We start from the raw sequence: 19506 nt of genomic DNA on the forward strand, positions 1-19506 counted from the left end.
AAAAGCAAACTCCTCCATCCAGGCCTGGGGTGAGATATAGTCATGATTCTAACATTGGTGACAACACAACATAGCCTTCTTGAAAGCAATTGTGACGGGATGCAAAAAGTAAAGGACCCAGTGACCATCGCAGCCATAGGGTCGATTGGGAAGCTGGGGAGCCATAGACAATATTTAATGCATTGGAAACTATCCCCACTTCCAGCATGGCACTTCAGGGAGGAATTACTAGAAAAAGAAGGTATTGTACATAAGAACTTACATTGGCCATCAGACCAAATGCTCCAGGGAGTTATAGTTCAGGAACATCTGGAGGGCCAACATTCCCTATGCCCAACATAGTCAAAGGTTCAGTGCAGTCTTGGCTTAGGAGCGTTTCCACCCCCATCGTTCTGCCCAGATGAGGGCCTTCTGGCGGTTCCCTCGCTGCGAGAAGCCAAGTTACAGGGAACCAGGCAGAGGGCTTCTCGGTAGTGGCACCCGCCCTGTGGAACGCCCTCCCACCAGATGTCAAAGAGAAAAATAACTACCAAACCTTTAGAAGACATCTGAAGGCAGTCCTGTTTAGGGAAGCTTTTAATGTTTAATAGGTTATTGTATTTTAGTGTTTTGTTGGAAGCCGCCCAGAGTGGCTGGGGAAACCCAGCCAGATGGGTGGGGTATAAATAATAAATTATTATTATTATATTATTATTAGGAGCAATAACCTCTGCATGCCCTATGAGTCTGTGATTCTATGCCCTGTCCTCTCCAATACCACCACCACCTTCTCTCTCTCTCTCTCTCTCTCTCTCTGCCTGCTGAGTGAATGAACCAAAGCAAGGAGGAGAGAAACCCACTGTAGAAAGAAGCCCCACTGGCAGTCATGTCTTAGGGTCTCCTCAAATTTGAGACCAGCACCAAGCTTGGCATTAATGCCCCTCGTCTATCAGACTTAGGGACACGGGTGGCGCTGTGGGTTAAACCACAGAGCCTAGGGTTTGCCGATCAGAAAGTCAGCGGTTCGAATCCCTGTGACGGGGTGAGCTCCCATTGCTTGGTCCCAGCTCCTGCCAACCTAGCAGTCCGAAAGCACGAAGTGCAAGTAGATAAATATGTACCTCTCTGGTGGGAAGGTAAATGGCATTTCCGTGTGCTGCTCTGGTTCGCCAGAAGCAGCTTAGTCATGCTGGCCACATGACCCGGAAGCTGTACGCCGGCTCCCTCGGCCAATAAAGCAAGATGAGCGCCAGAACCCCAGAGTCGGCCACGACTGGACCTAATGGTCAACGGTCCCTTTACCTTTACCTCTATCAGACTTGTGAGCGGCAGCTAAGGCATTAGAAACCTGCAGATCATCCTCCCCCCATGCCTGCATAGAGACACAAGAAGAATGCTGCTGGATCAGGCCAGTGGCCCATCTAGTCCAGTATCCTGTTCTCACTGTGGCCAGCCAAATGCCCCAGCTGGCATGGCCCACAGTCAGGGATGATGGGAGCTGTTGCTCCAGAAAAGAACTGCGTCTCCCTAGTTCATATGTTTCACAGACTCCCTACTCAGAGAACCGTTTGTATCCATTACTTTTTTCCTTTTCTTTTTTTGCTATCTGACTACAGTTTTCCAGCTTTGTAGCTCAAGCGCACAGATTTTGTGCTTTTAAACTGGGAGGTCCCTCATTCAATACTTGATGTGGCAGGTGTCACACAGATACAGGCAGTGTCTGATCTATTAATGTCTCACTTAGCATTGATGTGATGCGCCGTGTTAATCTTCCAAATGCCATCTGATCCTAACCAAGTCAGAGATGCTTTTTCTGCTTCTATAGCCTTTTCTTGAAGTGATAGCAATATGCAGGGGGGGGGTGAGAGCCGTTTTCAATGTTTGTCATTATTATAGGTTATATATACAGAAAGAAAAGTTAATTAAGCTTTAAAAAAAATCCATCACACATCAATGGCTGCATTTTAATGAGTACAAAAAGTTGAGGTGTTTACTGCCAATTAAAGTGGTTTTTAAATAAGCATTAATTAATGCAGAAATTCAGAAGAAAGTTATGCCTTGTCAAAGAAAGGCCAGTGGCAGCAGTGCCCACTTCTGTACCCATTCATATTCAGATAGTAATTACCACCAACCCTATATTTTCCATAATAATGAGGACAGGCTGTCATGTCTGTCAAACAACAACAAAAAAATTGTGGCGGGTTCAAAAATACCTCAACCTGAAGCAAACTTTAAAAAAAAAAACCTTTAGGAGAGTTCTTCTCTTAACCACAGAAATGGGTGTTGGGGGGAACAGAAGCTGCTTTACACACTGGGGTCAGTGCAGGGCCGACCCTATCATTAGACTGGGGGAGGCAGCCGCTTCAGGCAGCAATTGCATGCACCCCTTAAGCTAGTCTGCTGCCCTCAAGTGCAGCAGAGGGCATTGTCCCATTGGCAGTGTTGAAGAAAGAGCCAACTGCATCCCTGGTCGGCTTCTGGAACAGGTGGGAGGAGAGGGTGGAGCCATCTTGTCTGCTTCAGGTAGCAAAATGGCTTAGGCCATCCTTGAATCAGTGCCTTGGTCCACCTACTCAGTTCTGGCCGCACTCAAACTCCCACCTGGGGAGCCTTTGGCCCCGGATGTTGCTGAACTACAACTGCCAACATTCCTGAGCAGTGGCTGTGCTTGATGGGGCTGATGGGAGTTGTAGTTCAGCAAAGTTTCCGCACACCTGCTTTCACCCACAGAGAGTCTTGAAAGATCTCGAGTAGACAGTGCTTCCAGCCATGCTCCCCTTGATCCTTTTAAGAGCAGATGCCGATGACTGAAAAGATCATGCTTATTTGTTATATTTGTTTAAGATATTTATATAGCACCAGTAGTCAAAAAGGCCACAGTGTCGTTTACAACACAGTAACATGATAAACAACATCATAATAATAGAACGTAATATCTGCAAAATCCAAAAATGAAAAGTTATTTAAATACAGTTCATAATAATAAGCAGTACATAAGAGTACTCAGTACATAATACATAATAACCAATGCATAATAAGCAGCAGCATCAAATTATTCACAATTTCAAGCCAGCAATAAACTCCATAACCCCTGCGAAATACAAGTGTCTAATAATGCAAGTTATTATCTACTCGTGAACAGCTTAGCCTTTATTTGTTCATCTGCCCATTTATTTATTTTCTAGAAAACATCTCTATCCTTGGGAGAAGCCTCGGGTAGAAATAAAGAAATAAATACTTGTTTTCCACCTTTCCCCCTATTTCCCCACTATTTGGATAGGTTGCTGTGACAAGCACAGAATCCGCGCATGTAATACAATTAGCAGCAGACATCCCGATCCAGAAAGAGAGTTCCACACATGGAAGGAGCCTTTCATGTGCCCTGCCAGTGCAGATGACAATATAAACCCTTTTGCAATGTGATGTTTTTCTGAGCCAGGTGGGTGGGTGGCTGGGGGCACCATTAGGACTGAATGTCTCAAGGGATTTCCACTTCAGGGTTTCAGAACGGGATGGATCTGTGTAGAACCAGGCAGAGGGCCTTCTCGGTAGTGGCGCCCTCCCTGTGGAATGCCCTCCCACCAGATGTCAGAGAGAACAACAACTACCAAACTTTTAGAAAACATCTGAAGGCAGCCCTGTTTAGGGAAGCTTTTAATGTTTGATGTATCATAGTATTTTAATATTCTTTTGGAAGCCGCCCAGAGTGGCTGGGGAAACCCAGCCAGATGGGCGGGGTATAAATAATAAATTATTATTATTATTATTATTATTATTATTATTATTATTATTATTATTATTGCCAAGCACATCCATTATCCACAGTCCTTACACATCAATATGCCTATGCAAACCCATGCATACTGGGGATAGTGGCTACCAACCACAATGGAGGCAATATTCTGCCTCCATGGTCAGAGGCAGAGATGCTTCTGAATAAAAGGTAAAGGACCCCTGGATGGTTTATTCCAGTCAAAGGTGGCTATGGGGTGCATCGCTCATCTCCGCTTTCAGGCCAAGAGAGTCAGTGTTTGTCCACAGACAGCTTTCCAGATCATGTGGCCAACATGACTAAACTGCTTCTGGTATAATGGGACACCATGACAAGTGCCAGAACTCATGGAAACGCCATTTACCTTCCCACTGCAGTGGTACCTCTTAATCTACTTGCACTGGTTTGCTTTTGAACTGCTAGGTTGGCAGGAGCCGGGACAGAGCAACGGGACCTCGTCCTGTCGCAGGGATTCGAACCACCAACCTTCCTACCGGCAAGCCCAAGAGTCTCAGTGGTTTGAATAGCAGTTGCTGGAAACCCCAAGAAGGCCCTGAGGTGCCCACTATCTGAGAGTGGCTAAATTATTTTGACAATATGAATCCCACAAGTGCTAGTTTCTGGCAGTGAAAATACAACATTAACAAATCATGTATCTTAACAACTTCCTGCCCTTTCGTGACACCCAAAATCAGCTGCCTCCCTCTGCCTGCTAGTAGGACCAGCCCTTGTGGGGTTAGCTCAAAGCCACACACTTTCCCTGCAAGGAAATGCCACATGACCTCACATAAAAGGTAGCTGGGTGTGGTTTTTTTGTAATTTTCCACTTCTGCTATTGCACATTCAAATGATGGCTTTTAAAAGGAATCGAACAATTTCATGGAGGATAAGGCTATTGATAACTAGTAGTCAAACAATATATATTATAGGGTAGGTAGCCATGTTGGTCTGACGCAGTCAAAATATATAAAATAATAATTATAAAATTGTCCAGTAGCACCTTAGAGACCAACTAAGTTTGTTCTTGGTATAAGCTTTTGTGTGCATGCAGGTATCTGAAGAAGTGTACATGCACACAAAAGCTTATACCAAGACAAACATACAGTGGTACCTCGGGTTAAGTACTTAATTCGTTCCGGAGGTTCGTACTTAACCTGAAACTGTTCTTAACCTGAAGCACCACTTTAGCTAATGGGGCCTCCTGCTGCTGCCACGCCGCCGGAGCACAACTTCTGCTCTCATCCTGAAGAAAAGTTCTTAACCTGAAGCACTATTTCTGGGTTAGCGGAGTCTGTAATCTGAAGCGTATGTAACCTGAAGCATATGTAACCCAAGACCACTGTAGTTGGTCTCTAAAGTGCTACTGGACAATTTTCTTATTTATATATATATATATATATATATATATATATATATATATATATATATATATATATTAGTATATATTATATTACTTCCAGAATAAGAGGTGGCATGCTTCTCAGTACCAGTTGTTGAGGAAGTGAGGAGATCACTGTTGCTCTCGGGTTCTTGTGGCCTTCCCATAGGCATCTGGTTGTTGGACAAGGGCCACATTCACAGCATACATTTAAAGTGCTACATAGAAAGAGTCATGGCTTCCCCCAAAGAATTCTGGATGCTGTAGTTTGTTAAGGGTGCTGAGAGCTGTTAGGAGACACCTGCCCCTCATTCCCCTCACAGAGCTACAATTCCCAGAGTTCCCTGTGAAGAAGAATTGACCATTAAACCACTCTAAGAAATCTTAGCTCTGTGAGGGGAATAGGGGTCCCCTAACAACTCCCAGCACCCCTAACAAGCCACAGCTCCCAAGATTATTGTGGGAGAAGCATTAAAAGCAGTGCTTTAAATGTCAGGTGTGAATGTGGCATAGAGGAGTCCCATCCCATAGTGCTCCTCTGTTGTTCTTCTTAACCTCTCAAAAACAAATCTAAATGAGATTAAGCCACATGTGCTACCTTGGACTGCTCAGAGAAAAAGCAGAATCCAAAACAATGAAGATGAGGAGGGTGATTATGATAATGATGTAGTCTGTTTCAAGCTTTTAAATCCTTCACTTCCATTCAGGTATGAAGCATCTCTCTGCTCCAAACTGTATTTTTCCTAATTACCCTGGGTAGAGCCAAGTCTTTCCTCATAACCACCCTCTCCTCTTTGGAGGGGCAAAGGTCAGCTCAGATTTTCCAAAACGGATACAAATCTTTAATTTTAGATACTACATTTCCAGGGGCCTTGCCAACAATGTGACTGAGAGAGAGAGAGAGAGAGCGTGTGCTGGCATGGTGGCTGATGCTGCTCTGAAACGGGAGGGGAGGTCACAAAGCCATCCCCGAATGATGGCCACGAGACGCTCCAGAGATTCCGTAAGCTGTGCCAGAAAATCTCAACCAAAACATACAGGAGGCTCACGTGAGCCCCTGCACTGTAATGGGTGGAACTCCTAAAGGGGCCATTCACGACTCCTGTTAGCTTATCTCAAGCGGACAGCATGGAGACTGCCAAGTATCAAAGCCGATCTGTGTTTCAAACCCAGAAAGATAAAGTTTGCTAATGACTTGATTTATAGATGCACACCCAAGTAAAAGAGATCAGTGCCTCATAAGAACCTCATACTAACTGAACGGGCAAATGCCTCCTCATTGTATTGGGTCAAACCATTGATCCATCTATTCCAGTGCCTATTCTTCCAGGAAACCCACTGACCAGCTACTAATCAGAAGCCTGGAGACTGAAAATTTCTGCGTGCCCTACAGTTTGTTTCAACAGTAACGTATAGGTCTCAGCAAGGCAACGTATTTGTGTACCTTGATCATGTTTCTCCCCTGCACAGCTCAAGCCCAGCTTTTCTCCCACTACTCCCCAACTTAGCAACACATATGATAGATGTACAAATCACAATTTGATTATGGATTACAGTACTCTGCAAAGAGAAGAGAAAGTGGAGACCATGAAAGGAATAGGGGACACATTTTATTGACAACAACTTTATTCTCTCTTTTGAAGCTGAACCAGAATAGTAACAGGACTCCCCCAGCTGTGTCCAAGTCCAGTGCCACCTAGAGACCAAACTGTATCATGGCACTATCCACATAGTGACTTAGTGGCATCACATGCATTCAGGCCAATCAATCACTGCTCTCCAGGGCTGGCTTGGTTTTTGCAGGAATAGAGAGAAGGTTCTCCTTGAGGTTGATCCTGAATGCGAAGGCTGTATGTTGGTACAGAATGCAGGGAATGTCCATTGCTAGGAGGTTCATAAATCAAGTTCTGTGCATTTATATACTGCCTGAAGGTTCTACAGAAAGGAGGAATAACTCCAAAATTACATTTCCATTGCTTTCATTTAGCTGTCAGGACATGAGAACTTGCTAATGGTCTTCCTAGGTTCTTCTTGTACATAAAGTCACCCGGGAAACAGAGAGAGAGAGAGAGAGAGAGAGAGAGAGAGAGAGAGAGAGAGAGAGAGATATCACCACTGGAAAGCAATGGATGGTCATGCTGCTTTATATATTTGAAATAGTTTACGCTGCCTTTCATAAAATATCCAAGATGGCTACTCATGACAAAAACTGATTTTTAACAAGGGTTATCAACAACAATCTCAAGCAGTAGGACAGCAAATAAAATCCAAATGACCAACACCTTAAAGGCTAAAAATATAAGAGTCAATGAAACATTTTTTAAAAATCAACAAAGGCCTATACCTTAATAATACCAGGGGGTGGGAGCAGAGTGGGGATCAGAAGGTACTAGGAAGAGTTTAATACCCTTCCTACAAACTCAGTGGCTTTCTATAAAGAAATGTCTTCTACAGTTACTGATGCAGAAGGTCATGAGCAAGGAATCAAAGTGGGTCTCCTTAGGGAGGGAGTCGGAGTCTGTACTAGACACAGAAAGACCCTCTCCCTGGTCCCCATCAAGGCACTGGTGGGGTACATGGAATCAGAGTTAGAAGGGACCTTGGAGATCATCTAGTCTAGGTGTGGGGAACCTTTGGCCCTCCAGATGTTGCTGAACCACAACTGCCATCAGTCCCAGCAAACGTGGCTGTAGTTGTAGTTCAGCATTATCTGGAGGCCAAAGGTTCCCCACATTTGATGCAGTCCAGCCCACTGCCCAGTGTAGAAATCATGAAGCCACAGCATCCCTGGCAGATGGCCACCCAGAGTGTACTTCAGTATCTCCAGTGAAGTAATGCCTTGACACTGCACAGAAAACATGTGAAAACTACTTGAAAACACAGAAAACTACTTGTTCCTTTATAGGTCCACCATTGCCAGATGATGTCCACATTGCTATGGCTCCAAGATGCTTCTCCTATCTTTCCGGATCTGCAAGAAAGTTATATTGATTGATTGTAGTTATATGCCATCCAATCCAAAAAGGGTCAGGTGAGTAAGGGGAAAAGTAATAAATATCTTATTAAAATAATATAAAGCAGAATGACATTGAAGCAGAACAAAACAGCATTAAAATCCCACACAGAGACACTTGAGGCCTTCTCGGTAGTGGCACCCTCCCTGTGGAACACCCTCCCTTCAGATGTCAAGGAGATAAAGAACTACATAACTTTTAGAAGATATCTAAAGGCAGCCCTGTATTGGGAAGTTATTAGTGTTTGATGCTTAACTATGTTTTATATATGCTGTAAGCCGCTTAGGGACGTGGGTGCCGCTGTAGGTTAAACCACAGAGCCTAGGACTTTCCAATCAGAAGGTTGGCAGTTTGAATCCCTGCAACGGGGTGAGCTCCCGTTGCTCGGTCCTGCTCCTGCCAACCAAGCAGTTCGAAAGCACGTCAAAGTGCAAGTAGATAAATAGGTACCGCTCCGGCGGGAAGGTAAACAGCGTTTCCATGCACTGCTCTGGTTCATCAGAAGCGGTTTAGTCATGCTGGCCACATGACCAGGAAGTTGTATGCTGACTCCCTCAGCCAATAAAGCGTGATGAGCGCCGCAACCCCAGAGTCAGTCACGACTGGACCTAATGGTCAGGGATCCCTTTACCCTTTAATGCATTTTTAATGTTGCACACCACCCTGGAATCTTTTGATAAAGGGCAGTATATAAACGGAATAGAGAAATGATAATAATAATGGGTCTCCTCTGAGTAGTCAAACATTGGCTACAACTCAATGAGTTGGATCCAGATGACAGCGCTTTGATTAGACCCATTAAGATGAATGAGTCTTAAAGGTTGAGTCCCATTGATTTTGATGGATTTCCTCTAAGCCTGACAAGATCCAACCTAGTGTTGTTAAACAGGGCGCCCCTGGCTGGCATTGGAACAAGGCTGTCATCTCTAATGGAGTCCAGCCTATTTGGCAGACAGGGCACAGACGATGAGTTGGTGCTGTGCTAATGTAAGATGCCGTAGGAACAAAAAGAAAGCTCTGCTGGATCAGGCCAATGGCCTGTCTAGTCCATCATCCTGTTCTTGCAGTGGCCAACCAGATGCCTGTGGGAAACCTGCCATGACTGAGTCAAACAGCACTCTGCCCACCTGCAATTCCCCAGCAACTGAGTATTGCCTCTGGCAGTGGAGTTAGAGCACAGCTACTGCAGCTAGCAGCCTTCCAGTGCATGGATTTGTCTAATCCTGGGTAGTGATAAGAGTGAACAGAGCTTGCATCTCCCACAAGTCTTGTTAAACTAAGTTTTCCCTTGCAAAGCATGCTATTAAAAACGCCCCCCCAGAAATCCTTGCTGTGTTATTGTTCAGAGAAACTCTTTAGGCAGACAAGGCTTGAACAAAACAGAACACAACCACCCCCACCAGCACCCAGTAAAAGCCCGGAAGGAATGGCATTTCTGGTTTGCACCATGAAAACAGGTGACATTTCTCTACCCTTCCCCGTACTTACCTTGCTCGGATCCAGCTGGGTGGCAGAAATTTAAATGTCTGTCGTTCAAGGGAAAAGTTTATTTCATCCAACAAAGAGGTTGTCTCCATCAGAAAAGTCTCGTCCCTGTCTGAAGACATGGGCGAGCTGCATTTATAGCGGCATTCTTTTATTTTTATTTTTATTATTCAGCTTTTCGGTAGAAATGTCACCTTTTTCAAGCAAGCTGTTATCGTGTGTTTCCCAAGCCAAACACATGGCCTCTAAGGAGAGAGGGGTTTTTGGTTTGTTTTTTATCTCTCCGTTTTGAGCTATTTGTGTTTCTCTTTCAAGGAGCTCCATGCCTTAAGGCACCTGCAAAAACAGTAACATCGCAAGAAGGTGCCGTTATTCGAGATGCATCGGGGTGGGATGTTCAGTGGCGCGAGAACAGGGGAAGCATCCCACAACGCCAGTCACCTTACCTTGTAAGCTCCATCTCTAATGCAGGCCATTCCCCCCCCCCCCACACACACACACAATGCCAGCGCCACTTTTCTTCCGTTCGCTCTTTGTTCGCGCAGTTGGGACCACTTTCTCAAAGAGTCAGTGTGCCTGACAGCAAAATAAGCCACACGAAAGGCTCAAGAGCAGCCAGCACAACTGTCTGCGATGCCTGCCAATGAACCAGATGCTGCCACATATTGGCATCTGGGGTCTGGAACGGCTACCATGCTCTCTCCCGTTTGGCTGGGGATGCTGCTCCCGACTGCTGAAGGAGACAAAAAGGAGAGGAGGCAGAGGGAGGGAAATGGGGGGCCGGGGACATCTACAAAGGATCGTTTCGCTGGGGACCGCTTTGAGTGCGTAAGACCTGCCATTCGCCCCAAGTTCATCTATAAACGTGCGTGGGAAAGCCCCAGCGCAGAGTTCTGAGCAAGGTTTTTGTCAGAGATCAGAAGCGCTCGTTCTCCGCATCAAAAGCTTCACGATCTTCATCTACCCTGAGACGAGGCCGCAATCATCTCCTGCTGGTCTCCACATGGCACACAGACAGGCAGAACTCCCTTCTAGTTTGGAGGGAACTCCCCTTCAGTTGAGGTCGGTCAAACATCACCCCTCCCCATTGAACTTCTGGTGCCTACTGAAGACTTTGAAAATTCAGCAGGCATTTTAACTGAATTTGGTTTTACAGTTTAACTGGTTCTTAGCGTTACTGTATTGTTACTTGCAGGACACATTGGAAGCAGCCTTATAGCGAGTCGGGTTGTTGGACCATCTAGCTCAGTATTGTTGACACTGACTTTTCCAGCCTCATTCACTCATGGGGAACCTTCTAGAACCAGTGGATGGCGGAGCCAGAAGTAAAAGTGGGTGGGGCCAGAATCCAAAGTGGGTGGGGCAATGGATGCCACTCTTATTCTTGGTGACATTCCAGCCACATAAAAATTTGAGGTTACTATACTCACCACTCTCCAGGCAGGCAGGCAGGCAGGCAGGCAAGAGGCATTACAGTGGTACCTCGAGTTACAAACGCCTCAGGTTACAAATGCTTCAGGTTACAAACTTCACTAACCTGGAAGAGTTACCTCGAGTTGAGAACTGTGCCCCAGGATGAGAATGGAAATCGTGTGCCGGCAGCGCAGCAGCAATAAGAGGCCCCATTAGCGAAAGCACGCCTCTAGTTAAGAAGAGTTTCAGGTTAAGAATGGACCTCCAGAATGAATTAAGTTCGTAACTAGAGGTACCACTGTATTGCCATTCAAGGACACATTCCAGCCAGGCAAAAGCACCTGAGGAGACAGAGAAGAAGGGTTGGTGAGATGTGTGGCTTCCAGGGGTGTGTGTGGCCATGGCAGAGTCCCAAAGACTGGATTGAGAGATTTGGAGGACTGCATTTGGGTTCCCAGGACTGAGGCCCTAACCTGACCATGGTCTGTTCTGCCTCTTGTTTTGCCAACTGAGGAGAATGACTAACTGCATGCTTCCATGCCTCATCTCCTCTCTTACATCGTAGTGTGATTTTGAGGGTCATCTGAGTAGCTTCTTTATCCAAATGGGCAGCACAGTACAAGGAAGGCATTAATACGGCTCACAGGGTTGCCCAGAGATCAAAGCCAGGACAGACTGAAAAGTTCTTTGCAAAATCACAATGACTTCAGAAGTGCTACAGAAATGATAAACAAAAGGGAGCAAAGGCGGCCGCTCCCTGTCCTTGCCGTATGAAACCTTGCCGGACAAAATGATGAACTAAACAGTTTCCTGCATATTAGTGCCTATAATTCAATTAATTTGTCTTTCCATCATATTTGGGAAAGAGAATTGCTCAGAAGTTCACGCGGTGCCAAGGCAAGACTATCCAGAGATGTGCTGCTTATTAACCCCCAGTCAAATTAGAAAGAGGTTTTGCATTGCCGGTTTTTCGAAAGAGCCTCTGACCATCACGACATCTGTTGTTTTCTTGGCTGGTCCTCCCCTAATTCAGTTTTAGGCTTCCCTAGCCAGATCATTTGCCAGCTGGCCAGTGTGGTTTACTTCCCCCAGAAGGGCTTTTCCCAAACCAGCCAAACCTAGGATCTTGGGTTTACAGCTGCAGAAGAATCGGGGTGATTGCCCCTCCTTCCTGTGCCCAACACAAGGCCAGATCAACCCTCCAGCAGGAGAGCTTTAATCCTCACTGAGCACTCTGCTGGCCAAAAAGATGGAGGTAGAGATGCCTTTGGTGAATCATCGCCTGTGGTCCCCCAACAGCTGGACCACTGCCTTAAGCCGTCACCCATCCACAGAAGCATTATCTCTTTGATTCCCACTTTAGTCCTTGTTGGAACAACAGCAAGGACAAATGTAATTCATCCTGCCCGGCAACGGACCCACGACTGCCACTAGCACCAACACCACCACCATCCTGGACCAACTGTGTGCTGCCTCCAGAGTCAGAGGGAGTGGGCCTCTGAATGCCAGTTACTGGGTAACAAAAGTGGGGATAGTGTTGTTGCCCATGTGTCGTGCTTATAAGCTCCCCATGGGCATCAGCTTGGTCACTGTGAGACCAGGATGCTAAACCCAATGGGCCTTTTGTCTGATTCAGCAGGACTATTGTTCTATTGTATTCTTATTCTCTTTTTGGGATGTTAGGGGAGGGATAGCGCCTCTGGTGGGAGACACGCCCTGCTCCTTCTGGAGTAGTTTGCCCACCTTCGGTCCCCACCCCACACTCAGCTCTCACCTGTGGCTCCTAGAAGCTGTCAGCATGCGACAGCAGCCACACCCCAGGAATGGCTTTGGCTGGCCAGCTAAAGCAAGTGAGGCTAGCTGATGGGTCTCAAACCCTCAGTGAGTTATGGAATTCCCCTGTATGTGAAGACAGATTCTGGTGGATTGAGCGGAAAAGACCAACAGTGTGTTCAACGATCAAGAAGGTGGTTTCTGTATCTGCTGTAGAGGGAAGTGAGGAGCAGATGGGGCTCGTCAACCTGGGAAGGTAGCCCATCTAAGAGAAGGAATACTCTGATCCTAAACTTCTGCTGCCTTCAGGAGAAGAAAAGGCTATGTAGTAAACCCTTCACAAATCAGAATTCAGATAAGTACAAATTTCAAAGGATGGCTATGTTTTTGTTATATTGTTTCAGAAAGCGCAATTTTGATAAGTTCAACTTTCAATACATCAATCAACTCCACACCCCTACTGCTAATCCAGAAGTTGTGGGTGCATCACTTTCTTTCAGTGTCGCTGTAGAACACTGGTTTAGTGGGACTTTCCAGGGTAAATTTCCACAGGGCTCTTTTCACATATTGCTTACACATGTTTAACCAGACCTTCCAACATTCAGGTGATCCAAATCAGGACACTTGTTTTTTTCAGTCCTGAACTCTCATGGGAGTCAACCGACTCATGCCAGAGCGCAAGACCAAAAAATGAGCGTCTTTTGATCCAGTGTTCTGGCGCGAAAGAGACCAAAAAACAATGCCTTTTGGTCTGGCCAGCTGGCTTGCACCAGAGCACCAGGCCAAAATACAGGACATTCCAGGATCCAATCAGAAGCTGGGAGTGGCTTCTGTAATTCCAGGATGTTCCACTTAAATCGGAACAGTTGAGCAGTATGGTTTAACTATTTTTCTGCATGGCCTGAACAGAGGGTTGGCTGAAGCCTCCCCCATCTCCATTGCAGATAGGAATAGCTATTGTTCCAGGGCATGTCCCACCATCCAAATGACTGCATCGTGTTGACACGGAGTCTGCCCAGAATGCATTTTTTTAAAGAACTTATTCCACCTTTTCTGTTTTGTGTCAAGCACCAAGCAAGGAGAAGACCCTTCAAGGTGAAAGTGGGCAAAAGGTAGGCTGGGATCTACATGTAGAGTGCTAGATCATTTACAGTAGATCAAGAAGATTTTCTGACAATTACCGTATTTTTTGCACCATAACACTCACTTTTTTCCTCCTAGAAAGTAAGGGGAAATGTCTGTGCGTGTTATGGAGCGAATGTCTGAGGGTGGCGGGGGGGGGATCTGCTGCAGTCGTGAGCAGAGGATCCATAGTTCCCCTTCCTTCCCTCCTCCATAGTTACAAAGCATGGATCCACATGGATCCTCAGGATTTTTGCATTGGGCTACTCCAAACTCACTGTCAGATCACATGTCTGTGGCCACAGCATGAACCACAAAAATCATATATCCACTATTTCGTTTAGAATATTTTTTTTCTTGTTTTCCTCCTCTAAAAACTACGTGCGTGTTATGGTCTGGTGCGTGTTATAGAGCGAAAAATACGGTATTTAAAAAAAAAGTCAGATTTATTTTCATACTTATGCACCCACCACCACCACCACCGAAGAAAACTAGTTTGTTAGATTCTCTGATCTGCAGTAATTCAGATGGATGCCCTTCAAGTCATCTGATTCCAAGCTATTCTTTTGAATCTGTCTCCAGGGAATGCACCATGAAGTTCTGGATTACAACAAAGTAGATCCCACAAGCCTAAAGTCTGCCCACCCCACCTGAAGACATTTGAGGTGGTTGGAGAAAACAGTTGCAACTGTGGGGAGCAGAGGGCCCTTCCCCCTCTTTTCCAATGCAGTGCATGTATAACACTACAATCTTAAGCCATAAGGCAGATAAAACTGACAGACGTGCATGATAAGTTCAATTGTACATTGGTGCTTGCCTGCTTCATTCATCGCATGTGCCTGGGAATTGTGAGAGAACGAGCATTCAGCGCTTCTCATTTAGATTACAGTCATCTCTTGATTAAATCTCCTTCTGAACGGCAGCATATTGTAACTTAAAAAAATAAATAAAGTATTGATGGCTACGAAAGCAAATAAGCTCTCATTTTATTACTTAAATCATTCTCATAAATCTTGCCAAAGAGGAAGTTCCTGTTTCTTCAGCTTTCCATTTGGCGTCCTTGAGAAAACAATCAGAACAACATTCACAAGAAATCTACAGTCACTTGAGTTCCTCCTCCCTTGCATCTTGTTTAGTCTAAACATGTTACGGGAAGAACCTGCAGGCCTCCCCTGATGCAAAATCTACCAACTGGAATCTCTTTGTAGGAACTTTTTAAAGGACATCATAATTTGCAAACCAACTGAAGAGTCATTTAAGGCTATGCAACGGGGGGACCCCCCAGACACCCTTTTTCTTGCGCATTCATGATGATTGGGGAGCATGATGGCATCAGGGCACTTATGCGCAATCCCACTTCCAACACTGTCTGCACCTGCAAAAGTCTGGGGGTTGGACAGGTTGCTTTATTCCCAATGGGTGCATGCCCCATTGACGGCATAATTTGTGGCAGTGGGGAAAGTTTTCAATTAGCAATAATTGTACCTTGGATTAACCTCATGGTCTTGTTGAAGTCCTGTAACTCTGCATGCCACAAATATTCAGGGTCGGGTGCTTCTTGTACCACAATGCGGTAAAAGACCAACCAGTCTAAGCGGGTATCATTATTGTCCATCAAATGACTCCAGGGATTGTGGCCTTCAGAATGAGATCCTCTTCCAAACCAATGGGGGACACACTGCTGGAAGGAAACACTATATTTCTCTCAACTTCAGAGATTTCCTCACCTCTCAGCACAGGAAGTTGTTGCTGCAGCTCACCTGAGAGACTTCCTGTTATGTAGCCATGGAATGGTTTTGCTCAAAGGAAGTTTTGGGGAATGATGTAATCTTGGAGAGCCCTCCATCATAGTAATTCTACTGGTGACCTGGTTGCAGCCTACAGTGTTATTACAGTCCTGTGGCTTGTGTTTATATCACAAGGGAGAGAGGGAGTGGGGAAACAGGAGCAGAATAATTTCAAAAGAAAAGAAAAAAAGAGCTTCCAGATTTCCTTTGCTTAAATGAACTCTTTTCCTTTTCCATATTATGTGACCACGCAGTCCTGGTGCCTAACAGATGCAGTCTGTTCAGATGAACTTGGGGGACAGCCCATAAAAATCTAAGGTTGACCCATGAACTAGGATGAGCAGCGAGAGTTGTTGAAAAGCCTGAAAACTCCTTTACCAAAAGGAATTTGCCCTTTGTTCTCCGGATAAAGCTGGGGGGAAAGAATGCACAGGTGAGAGATATTAACGCATCGTGGTGTACAAGCGCCCCAGCGTACTCTGCAAATGTTCAGAGGGGCTGGTGATGTTTTGCTTTTACAAAATGAATGTGGTGGGATGACCAACCTCATATCGGCTAATTATTTCTGTTCCAGTTCTCACTTGTGAGTGAACTGACAACTTTGCCCATCTTGCTGGAGACATTTCCCCGGCAGAGAGAACTGAAAAGGAGGGATGGGGAGGAAATTGAGTTCACATTTAAAGGCGACTCGATCAAATCCACATTTCCCGAAACAATGTACAAACCAAAACACGGCCATCTTTAGACATCGGCACTTGACTCTCAACTTTGCAGTGGAGTTCTCCAGCCAAGTAACATGTACAAAAATGCTATGGTAATGTGTGTATAAAATTGCATATTAACATGAAAAAGTGTGTTATATGTGGAGAAACTGCTTTGCAAAAATGTCTATGTCAGGCAAAATCGCATGCCAAATTGTGTATATGGGGGGGGCACTAAATAGCTGCTAAGTTTCCGTGAGGACTTAAATTTGAAAATGTAGAGGACGGAATTTAAGACCGGTAAAATGAGAAACTGAGATTAATATTGATAGATCCGCCCATCCCTACTGAAAAATACTCTTTTCTTTGCTGTGTGACCCTTCTCAAAGTTGTGGGCTTCATCTTTCACTTTGAAAAGTGGGTTTCTCTAACCCGTAACCAGTTGCTAGAGAGAACTGCTTGAGGCTGCGATGACAGCAAGTCTCACTTACACATGTAAATATATAGCAGGTGGTAATCCTAAGGCTTCAATCCTTGCCAAACGTCCTGGGGAGAAAGCAACACTGGGAATTACTTCAGAGAAAATGTACACGGGATCAGTTGATGTGCAGAGGCTGCGACAAAAATGGGAACTCCAAAAAGGAACAGGAAGTAGAAGCAAGAAGTAGCACTTCTGAATTCTGAACCACTGTTCTCCGAATTTCCCTGAAGAAGGACCAGTAGGGTATGAAGCACAGAACTTCATTTTTGTCTACCCCTCACCCATCCCCCTGGTTGTGGGTTGTTGTTTTTCTTGTTGTTGTTTAGGGTGGTGCTGTGGGTTAAACCACAGAGCCTTGGACTTGCCGATCAGAAGGTCAGCGGTTCGAATCCCCGTGACGGGGTGAGCTCCCATTGTTCGGTCCCTGCTCCTGCCCATCTAGCAGTTCGAAAGCACGTCACAGTGCAAGTAGATAAATAGGAACCGCTCCGGCGGGAGGGTAAATGGCATTTCCGTGCGCTGCTCTGGTTTGCCAGAAGCGGCTTAGTCATGCTGGCCATATGACCCAGAAGCTGTACGCCGGCTCCCTCAGCCAATAAAGCGAGATGAGTGACGCAACCCCAGAGTTGGCCATGACTGGACCTAATGGTCAGGGGTCCCTTTACCTTTTACTTCCCGTTTGGAAGCTGCAGCAAACACCAAAGGTGCAGAAAAAGTTTCTGTAGGTATGGTCGGGGAGAGGTTTAATTCAGTTCACATTTTAAAGGCAAACTTACCTAACACACACTTTCTGAGAGGCAAAGCGAAACGCAGCCAGCCTTTGAAATCAGCCCTTTTGCAATGCAGTTTCTCCAGCCAGGTGACGGGCACTAGTGCACTAGTGCAAAGTGTGTTTCTAAAATGTGTGCAATAGTGAAAATAACACACAGGTGTGAATTATATAAGGAAAAACTGCTTTGCCAAAATGTGTCTGTTAGGCAAGGCTGCATGCCAAAAACGTGTACGTGAGGTGAAAATTCACATTAAGAACTAGTTCCTTTAAAAAAAAAAAAAGCAAACTGATGAAGAAACGCAGAGAACTGAACTTGAAGAATGAGAAACTGAGAGATACTGAAATGGACATATTTGCCCATCCTTACCCAGAGAGAGCAAGACACCTGAAACCCACCATGCTGGTCTTTCCATGTGCTGCCCTGGGATGTAGCAGTCTTCTGAGTACATCAAAGACCTCCCCCAAAGCTTTCAAAACATTGGGCTTGCACAAGAGAGAGCACTTCCCAGTTGCTTATAGTGAACTGAAGGGTGCCTGCACCAAATATCAACAGGGCGCATGCCAACATGCGGGTGGTGACAGCTCCCAGCTCTGGAACACCCTTCCTTCAAAGCCAAAGCAACTCTCAGAGGCAATGTTGAAAAGCATCTTCTGCAGCATGCACTTAGCAATCTGGGAACAGTGCAAGAATATCCTCACAGCAGTTTTTATCTCTGAAGACTTTGAATTGGTACCCCCTGTGAGTTATAAATTTAATAAAACAAAAGCATTTTTTAAAAAGAAAATCTCTTTATTTAGATAGAAATATCAACTTTGAGTGCTTTATTTCCCCCCACTCCCTTCCCTCAAAACATCTGCAGCCCGCAGTATCGTCTCCTTTTTTTCTCCCTCCGGCAAAATTACCAACATGTTTTAAGTACCAATGGCAGAACTACCATGATTTTTATGGACTTAAGCAGTTGGTGGGCATACAACCCACCTGAAACAGCTTCTTAGTGAACAATCTGTTTGAAAAGAGCGATTGTTTTCCAGGAAAGGACAGCCATCTTCTTGTGGACAGCCCATACATGTAGTCAGAAACTTGCCTACAGCAAGTGCCATGGAATTCAAAATGGTAGAATTCTGTTGCATATGGAAGGCTTCCAATGCACTTCTTGGTGAAGCAATTTAAGATGACCCCATTCCAAATCTAAGCACGCCAATTTGGAGGCTCTCTCCTCCTTAGGAGGGATGCACATAGGTAAGACACAAACACACATTTATTGGGTGTTTCTGAATGAAGAAACAGCGTGGCAGTGGAATCTAGGAGGCGGCAAAATGACATTTTTCAGAATTAATATGCACATGCAAATAGATCGTGTGGTACACGATTCCATTTTGCAGGTGGGATCCTGCACGGTTCAGCATTCCCACATGAAAAAAGAAAAAGCCAAAACAAAACACCACAACTGTCTTTTCCCATTAAAAAAAGCCCTTCTTTAGCTTTGCAGGGAGGGGAGGTGGGCCGGCACTAATGCTTGATATGTTAGTGACAGAATCACAGAACTGTAGAGTTGGAAGGGACCTCAAGGGCCATCTAATCCAACCGCCCCGCAATGCAGGATTCTCAGCTAAAGCATCCATGACAGATAGGTGTCCAACCTCTGCTTCAAAACCTCCAAGGAAGGAGAGTCCAAGGAGGTTCTGAAATGGGAAAGCATCCCAAAGGTTCCCCACCTGCAATCTGAGGTGAGACAGGTAATGAATTCCATAGCACTTGATTTTTATCTGCCTCTACAGATGAGACCTAAAATAGCCTAAACAGGAATGTGGCAGCTTTGTTATATATA

At 45.3% G+C, this 19506-nt stretch overlaps 1 protein-coding gene across 2 annotated transcripts in view; it reads right to left on the reverse strand.

Moving 5' to 3' along the window:
• Positions 1-18446: 18446 nt before the first annotated feature.
• Positions 18447-19506, reverse strand: part of RPS6KC1 (ribosomal protein S6 kinase C1) — a 95152-nt gene continuing 94092 nt past the window's right edge. For both annotated transcript variants that reach the window (XM_083494185.1, XM_083494187.1), the window contains one exon: positions 18447-19492. The gene's annotated coding sequence lies outside the window, so the exon portion shown is untranslated. The remainder of the gene's footprint in view (positions 19493-19506) is intronic.

This window comes from Podarcis liolepis (assembly GCF_965112155.1).
Source record: "Podarcis liolepis genome assembly, chromosome: 3".
Classification (NCBI taxonomy): Eukaryota; Metazoa; Chordata; class Lepidosauria; order Squamata; family Lacertidae; genus Podarcis; species Podarcis liolepis.